The 9,538-nt window shown below is 38.2% G+C and overlaps 1 protein-coding gene across 3 annotated transcripts in view; it reads right to left on the reverse strand.

The window, feature by feature from the left end:
• The window catches only part of SYT14 (synaptotagmin 14), a 235,733-nt gene that overhangs the window by 41,805 nt on the left and 184,390 nt on the right, over window positions 1-9,538 (reverse strand). The gene's annotated exons all lie outside the window — the stretch shown is intronic.

The raw sequence follows: 9,538 nt of genomic DNA on the forward strand, positions 1-9,538 counted from the left end.
TTAAACAACATGCTTCTAAATAACACATGGCCAAGAAGAATTCTCAAGAGAAAATTTTAAAATATTTAAATGAAAATGAAAATATGAAAAATACCAAAATCTATGGAATATGGAGAAAACAGTAGTTAGAAAAAATTTACAGCTTTAAATGCACATACTAGAAAAAAAAGATCTAAATTCAATCATCTAAGTTTCCACTTTAGGAAACTAGAAAAAGAAGACCAATTTAAGTCTAAAGCAAGCAGAATAAAAGAAATAATAAAAATTGAGTTGAAATCAATTAAATTGAAAACAGGAAATTAATAGAAAAAAATCAATAAAACCAAAAGATGGAGAGATCCAAGATGGCGGAGTAAATACTGTGCCTGCTTCCTTCCAGGAAAGAGTTAGAATTACAAATAAATTACAGAACAGTCAACACAGAGAACCATCTGAAGTCTGGCTGAACAGAAGTTTTATAACTAAAGATATAAAGAAGAAACCATGTCAAGACTGGTAAGAGGGGTGAAGAGGTGAAATGGGCCGGCCTCAAACCTTTGTGTGGTGGTTGAGAACCTGGAGGGATATCTTGGCCATGGAGGTTCCCCCCAAAAGGAGCGAGAGATCCCACCCAGCCCCACACCACGCTTCCCAGCCCAAAGTACTGGTGCCGGGAACAGGAGCTCCCACACATCTGGCTGTGAAAAACAGTGGGGATTCTGATCATCCATATGGGGCAGAAGGCTGTGGGAAACCCAGACATCCTCTTAAATGGCCTGAGCCATTTAAACAGACTCTCTCACCCCCAGGCACTCACCCTGGGCTCTGGCAGATGGACGGTGACTCGGAAGGCATTGGAGGCATACAGGGGGCAGAGTGAGGTGTGTGGCTTGGGTCAGGGCTGGAGGACAGTCAGCATTTTCTCTGTGAGGGGTTTTTCTCCTGTGTAGCTGGCAGGTAGCTGGCAGGCAGGCACCATCTTTCCTGTGTTGAGCCCTTCCTACAGGCCAAATTTGAATCTGATTGGTCTGGTGAGCTCTGCTGCTCCACCCTGCTGACTTACTGGGAACCTGCCCTACCCAACTCTCCCAAGCTGGTGACCACAACTCTTCCCACTCTAGTGACTCCCTGAGAACCTGTGTCACCCAACTTGCGTACCACATGAGGCTTTATCAGTGGCTGTACCTTATGGTAGCCAGCAGGTGGCAGCAGGTCTGGGGTGTCTTGGCTTTTTGTGGAGCTACCACAGGCCTGGTACTGGTAGTAGCTGTCTTCAGTTTGCAGTGTGTCCTCCTATGTGCCTCCAACATTAGCACAGGCAGCAAACAACTGTGGATAGCTTTATAGCTCCTACCAAGTAGTCCCCGGCTGATCACAGACAGTGGGTGACTTAGGCCTTCAGTAGAGCTCCTCCCAAGAGGCCCCAGAACCAACATACTTGGAGACTGGCTTCAGAATGCAGCAGAGCACCACCCAATGAATTCCACAAGTTCACACGTAAAGGGTGGTCTCAACAGGCACAAGAGACTACTGGGGCAAATCCCACTCAGTGGGGTCAGCCTCCTCCACAGCAGCCGATAAGCTGTGGATGTGGTCAAACCCCACAGCCAGTCAGCCTGAGGGCCAATCCCCCCACTGACATGCCAACAGCAATCAAGGTGGGCACAGAGAGTCCCAAATAAGATGAACCCAAACAGGCCCATGACAAGACACATTATAATTAAAATGGCAACGGTTAAAGACAAAGTGAGAATCCTAAAAGCAGCAAGAGAAAGGCAACTAGTAACTTATAAGGGAGCTCCCATAAGAGTGTCAGCTGATTTCTCAACAGAAACATTGCAGGTCAGAAGGGATTTGCACAAAATATTCAACATGATGAAAAGCAAGGACCCACAACAAAGGGCACTATAACAAGCAAGGCTATCATTTCAAATTGGAGGACAGGTAAAGAGCTTCCCAGATAAGAAAAAGCTAAAGGAGTTCCTCATCACCAAACCAGTATTACAAGGAATGTTAGAGGGACTTCTTTAAGATGTAAAAATTAAAAGATCAAAATTATAAATAATAAAATGGCAAAAGCTACATATCTATCAATAATTACTTTCAATGTAAATGGATTAAATGCCCCACCAAAAAGACATAGGAGGGCTAGATGGATAAGAAGACAAAACCTTTTCATATGCTGCCTACAAGAAACTCACTTCTGATTGAAAGACACACACAGATGAACATTAAAGGGATGGAAAAAGTTATTTCATGAAAATGGAAATGAAAAAAGAAACAGAAAAAAAGCTGGGGTAGTAATACTTACACCAGACAAAATAGACTTTAAAACAAAGGCTATAACAAGAGACAAATGAGGACCCCATAATCCCACTTCTGGGTATTTATCTGAGGAAACCCAAAATGCTACTTCGAGAGGACCTGTGCATCCATATGTTCATTGCAGCATTGTTTACAATGGCCAAGGTGTGGAGACAGCCTGGGTATCCATCAATGGAAGAATGGATAAAGAGGAGGTGGTACGTACTGGGTGTGCCAAAAAAATGTATACACGTGATTTGTATTTATCTTTTGCTATCGGTATACATATATTGAGTATTACAATTTTAGTATAGTTTTTTCCTTTCTTAACATGTGTATACATCTTTTTGGCACCCTCTGTATGCACAATGGAATATTGCTTGGCCATGGAAGGGAATGGGTTCTCACCATCTGTGGTGGCATAAATGGACCTGGAGGGGATTGTGCTGAGTGGAGTATGTCAGACAGAGAAAGACAGATGCAATGTGATTTCACTTATACATGGAAACTAAAGAACAAAATAAGCAAAAAACCCCCACAAAAAAACAAAAGCAGAAACAAACTCATAAATACATAAAACATTTTGATAGTTGCTAGGTGGGAGGGGGTTGGGGATGGGGGTGAAAAAGGGGAAGGAATTGAGAAAAGTAGTCATGGGGATGTAGGGTATAGCATAAGAAATATTGTTGGTAATATTGTAATAACTATGCTGTCACACAGGTACTAGATTTTTTGGGGTGATTGATGGGTGGGTGTTGGGGGGCAGGGTGAAAAAGGTGAAGGATTAAGAAGAACAAATTGGTAGTTACAAAATAGTCACAGGGATGTAAAGTAAAGTATAGGGAATATAGTCAATGATAGGGTAATAACTATGTATAGTGCCAGGTGGGTACTAAACTAGTCAGAGGGATCACTTCTTAAATTATATAAATGTCTAACCACTGTGCTGTACACCTGAAACATTCAATATAAACTAATATTGAATATCAATTGTAATTGAAAAATTAAAAAAGGAGGGGAAAGGGGAAGGGGAATAAGAAGTCCAAATTTCCAGGTATAAAACAAATAAGTCATGGGAATGTAATGTACAGCATGGGAAACATAGTCAATAATATTGTGATAGCATAGTGTGGTGTTAGACGGTTGCTGGACTTATCATGGTGATCACTTCTTTAGGTATATAAATGTTGAATAATTATGGTGTACGCCTGAAACTAATGTATTATTGTATGTTAGCTATATTTTTAATAAAAATCTTAAAAAAAAACAAAACAAAAGATTATCTCAGAAAACATCAATGAAATTGATAAAGTTCTAGCCCAGCTAGCATAGGAACGAGAGAGAGAGAGAGAAAGAGAGAGAGAGAGAGAGAGAGAGAGAGAGAGAGAGAGAGAGAAGAGGGAGAAAGACATAAATTACCAACATCTGAAATGAGAGGGGCTACCACTACTGATCCCATGCACATTAAAAGGATAATAATGGAATATTATTAACAACTCTGTGCCCACAAATTTGATAAAATGGACAAATTCCTTGAAAGATATAAACTACCAAAACTCTCTCACACACGGAAACAGATAATCTGAATAGGCTTTAATCTATTAAAAATTAAATCAATAATTAATAACCTTCAAGAAAAGAAATCATCTGGTCCAGATGATTTCACAGATCAATTCTACCAAACATTTATGAGGTCAGCCTTACACCAATACCAAAACCAGATAAAGACAGTACAAAGAAGGAAACTACAGACCAGTAGTTCTCGTGAACATAGATACAAAAATCCTCAGCAAAATATTGGCAAATTGAATACACCAGTAAGTATATAACAAGAATTATATATCATGACCAAGTGAGATTTGTTCCAAGTATGCAAAGTTGAATCAACATTAGAAAATCAACCAACGTAATCAATTACTTCAATGGGCTAAAGAAGAAAAATCATCTGATCATTATCAATTGATGTAGAAAAAGCACTTGACAAAATTCAACACCTAGTCATAATAAACTCAGCAAATTCTACATTTAGATACAGATATTTAGATAAATAAATTAATATTCTCAGCAAATTAGGAACAAAGGATAAGTTCCTCAACTTGATAAAGAACATCTCCAAAAGACCTACAGCTAACACTTAATGGTAAGAAACTGGACGCTATCCCTCTGAGATTGGGAACAAGGCAGTATGTCATCTGTCCCCACTTGTATTTAATGTTGTACTGGAAGTCCTAGCTAGTCCAAGAAGTAAGGAAAAGGAAATAAAATACACACACTGGGGAGGAAAAAATAAAACTGTGTTTGCAGATGACATGCTTATTTATGTAGAAAATCCCAAAGAATTGACAGCAAGAATAACAAAACTTCTGAAACTAGTAAGTAAATATAGCAAGGTCACAGGACACAAGATAAGTGTCTGTTATGCCCTGGGTGCTGTTCCAGGTACTGGGAAAGCAGTGGTGAGCAGGTAGTTTCTGTCATCAGAGAACTCACGTTCTAGTGAGAGGATGTGTTGGCTCTTGGCTCCTGTGACGTAGTCATTCTAGTGGTTTGCATGGCTCCCAAAATGCAGTCTTTACCTCTCACTGAAATTACAAACCTTCATTTCCAGTTTATGAGCATTTTCCACAAAATATCATTTGAAAGTCAACATAGCTGAAAACAACCCTAAACACCCAGCTTCTCTGAACTCTTTTAATTGGTAGCTTCATTCCTTACTTACCTGCTACTCAAAACCACTTTAATTCCATCCTCTCTCATGCACTTCTCCCCTCCCTCCCATTAGTCACTAAGGCCTGGAAACTCTATGATGTCACACCAATCTAATTTTTCAAAAACATTCTTCACCCTCATCTAAGCTCCCAGTATTATCTCATATCTAGTCATTTAACGTTTTTAAACATCTGGATTTTAAAAATAGTTTCCTAATTGATCTCCTTCCCTGATTCTTATCCCCTAATAGACTCGCCTTCTTAAGCTCACTCACCTTCTGTAAAGCTTATAGGGTTAGGTCCAAAAGCCTGTAGACTGAATTGAAGGTTTTTTCTAACAATCTGGCTCTCATCTTGTCCCTCATATTTCTGGTGTCCTTGCCTTAACTCTGCTGAGTTATCTGTTCACTGCTTGCTTTCTTCCTCTCCTTACCCTATATTCCTCCAGTGTTCTTATTTCTTCACTTCTGTCTCTAGGTTTGATGCCTAAATTTTCGTTCCTTCTCTGGCTTTCAGCTTGTCACCTCCTCTCATCTCTTGGGTCACGGTTAAACTCACTTCTCTTAGTGTGGTCAAATTGGAGAGATAAGTATTTTAAATCCAATAGCCTTAAAACCCGTTCCTAAAAATAACTTATTCAAGTAGTGCTGGCAGGTAGTATTCCTGAGACATCATTCTTTGGTTTCGGCCCCCAAACAATCAGGTGTCAGGCCTTGTTCTTCCTCACACTGTATAGAAGTTTCGTCTTTTTTGGTTATAATGCCATCTCATCTTCTCTCAGTTACTAGTTTGGAATCCATGAGCTTAGCTATCAGTATAAATTATGTGTTAAGGAACAAAATAGGCTCAAAGTGGATAATAGCTCAAACATACAATAGATGTTTACTTTTTGCTCATGTACCACGCTGAAGAGATACTATTGGCCGGTAAGAAGAGGATCTCCAAGCGGTGATTTAAGAACCTAGGCTCCTTTCATCTTGTGGCTCCACCATCCCTTGGCCACTCGTCATCATCTGTAACCAGCTACTGGATGGGGAAAGAGACTAAAGGAGACATTTTGCCTAGGAATTATGTGTATCACTTCTACTTACATTCCAGTTGGCTGGAACTCAGTTACGTAGCCACAGGTATGTGCAAGAGGCTGGGAAATGTACTCTAGCATGTGTCCAGGAAGAAGAGAACAAAGCTTTTATTAAACAGCTTCATTCTCCCTAAATAAGACAACCTCAAGTCCCATCCAGTTACAGCAATCTTTTCAAAATCCCTTATGTCTGGTGACGCACTCTGCTTTCCATCAAGTCCAGGGACCTGGTAATTTAAAGACAAATTACCTGCCCCCCAATGTCCACCAAATATACAATGTAGAGCAGGGAATGGATAATTGCAGTCATTTGAAAAGGGGAAGAATGAGAAAATGAGAAACATGCAGCCGTCACTGATTTGTAGTAGTGAAAACCCCAATTTCTCTCTTGAGTAGAGGAGTTTTTGATTTACCCTGGATCTGTTTTCTAGGAAGAACTCTGTTATCCATTATTCTCACCAGTACTATGCTCTAACTCTGGGAAGGTTTTCCTTTTCTGTTATATGCTATGATTTCATTTGAAGTAGGTGTTATGAATTATTTCCTTCTTGGGGGCTATCCAACATTCATAGTTTGCTTCATGAGCATTTCAAGTTTACCTTGAGTTCCCCTGAAATAAGAGGCAACACTAAACACTCTGATCTTTGCCACATGGTTGAGTCCCTTTGTTTAGCTGAGCAGTCAATAGGCCTTTCTGACTGAAGACTCTTTTTAGTCGAAAATCTTAATATTTGGGGTTCAGAAGCAGACTTTTCAAACCCCTAAGGCCCTTAGTCTCTCCATTTCTTTCAATGTTTGAAAACCATTTAGTTCTTGACCGAGTTAACTGCTTTCTTGTAACATCTTTCAGCAAAAGACATCTCAAATACACTATTACTCTGGCTCATTCCATCCATTTCCCCTAAACTACAGGTTCAGTAATCACAGTGACCCCCTTTCCACTGCATAATATGGGTCACAGTTTCTCAGCCTGCTCTATTTCCTCACTCTGGCTCTTACGCCACTGGAGGTTTTCATTCTCACAGAACCCCAGTGGAAGGTCCCAATATTTGTCTTAGTTTCAATTGTTTGCAGTAACAAATGGACTCTAAAATGTGTAATGGCTAAAATATGAGTTTTTATTCTCATTTATGTTAATATTCCAAGACAGATGATATCTGGTTATCTCTTTTCTGTGAGGTGACTCAGTGACCCAGGATCTTTCCAACCTTTGGTTCTGCTATTCCCTCGGCTTTCATTTTCCCGTGTGTCCAGCCAGTAGAAAGTGAAAGAAGGCATGGAGAAAGCCTATTTGTTTCTTGAAACATCTCCTCAAAATTGGAGCATATCACTTCTGCTCATATTCCATTGGCCAGCACTTGATAATATGGCCATACCTAATTTCAAGAGAGGCTGAGAAATACAAGATAGCCATTGGACCAAGAAGAAGAGAAAAACATGGATTTTGGTAAAAAGTGGGCAGTGTCTACCACATATTAATATATATTTTCCTTATGCCAACTGAAAATAATCCTTCGGTTTTTTGTTTTTTTTTTAACTAATTAAGTATATAAAATCCTTATATAACTTGTCCCCATTCATTTGGCATTGAATTATGCAGATATTTAGTGTATTATACTATTATAATTCATTATAAAGTTTTTATCAAACAGAATATTTCACATATTTTACTGAGACCTTTTATTTCTAAATTGGGAATGACTTTATTTTCAAATGGGAAATATGGAATATTCTGAAAATCTATGGAAAGAAAAAGTTGACTTAAGTATTATTTTGCATATTGGAGATGAAAGGAGTTACAATCAACTTGCAATTAAAACATAACCTTAAGTCTATAACATGGTATGATGAATTACTACCTAAATCTCTCTGTAACAATTCAAAAAAATGATAATTTAATGATTTGCCAGTAAGAATGCACATGTACCTTTTTCTCTGCTGAAATTTCACTTCATACCAATTGTAATTCTATGAAAGACAGTAAGCCATGACCCAGATGAATATGACCTTTTTTGGAGTAAACTTGTAAGTCTATTATTTTTGCTAATTCAACCTTAAATGCTTTAATAACGGAGCCCAGAATGTTCGAAAGAAGAGGAAGAATTCAGCAGCAAGTACTGGGAAGGAGTACAAATTCCTTAAAGTTTGTTGGAGATTAAATTATGAACCCATTTAGTTTAAGCAGAAGTGTTTCATGTTTGCATGATTTTAGTACAGAGAACTCTTAACAAAAAAGAAAAAAATATTAAACCAGACCAATTGGGCACTGGTGTTCTACTCTTTGAAAAAGTTTACTGAAAAAGGCTTCTGACTAACTTATGGAACTAAAGATTCAAAGACAATCAGAGATTAGATAATGTAACAGCTTTAATTTCTATCAATTTTAGAGCACCAAAAGTTTAAATTATTTTTAATAGGAAAAATAGTACGTAAGTCTGTTGTTATAAGTCCTTATTGCTGGAAATAAAATGGCAATGAAATATGAAAACTATCTAAACTCAAGGTCTTTGGGAAACAATACAATAGCCACCTAATAAAAAAGAATTAAAAATCAACAAACTAGTATTGCCAAATAGAAAATGATTTTGTTAAACAGAATCACAATACCAGTATGAATTAGGACAAATTCACATTAAATAAAAGAGCAAGCTAAATAATATTGTATACATATTTATATTCCAGCTAAAGATACTGAGATCATTTTAAAGCTACTTAGTTTCAGTCATGGTTTATTTATGGACTTTATAGAAGATTATTTTAAAATGTTTAAATTTGTAGTGTATTTTCCTTGGAGGTCAGATTTGACTTAGAATTAAGGAAAACAATATGACCCAAACATTTGATAGAAGAATCTCATAACACATTTAAATGAGATTTCTTTCAAACTTGAGATCTTAATACCATTTACATACGAGATGTGATCAAACAAGACGGTGAATGTTTAAATAAAAAAAAATATTACAGTAAAAGACACATTGCCATTAATCCCTCTGAAAACACGCCCCCTCACTTCGAACACACTTATACCATCGTTCTTGCCACTTTCTGAAACAGTTGTGGAAGTTCTTTTGTGTTTTTAGTTGCGTTGTCATGGCTGCCTTGATGTCCTGAACATTTTGACTTTGGGAAGGGTCAGAAGTTGCACGGTGCCAGATCCAGTGAATAAGGTGGATGAGGACACGCTGTAATGTTTTTATTTGACAGAAATCACCCTATACCAGAAGCGATGTGTGACATGGGATGCTGTCATGATGGAGGAAGATATATGACACACTTTAAAACACACCTTCTCTCAACCATCGCTCACACCCAACAAGTTGAAACGTGTCAGAGTTACTAAGGTTCGATGCCTCACTTCCCCTATTGAAGGTTCCTGCCTTTCCGTTGAATGGAGCACAGCAACAGCATTCACCGTATTTGCTGATCACAACGGAAAGGCTCCATGTCACACATCGCTTCTGGTACA

The sequence above is a fragment of the Rhinolophus sinicus genome, linkage group LG17, assembly GCF_036562045.2.
Source record: "Rhinolophus sinicus isolate RSC01 linkage group LG17, ASM3656204v1, whole genome shotgun sequence".
Classification (NCBI taxonomy): domain Eukaryota; kingdom Metazoa; phylum Chordata; class Mammalia; order Chiroptera; family Rhinolophidae; genus Rhinolophus; species Rhinolophus sinicus.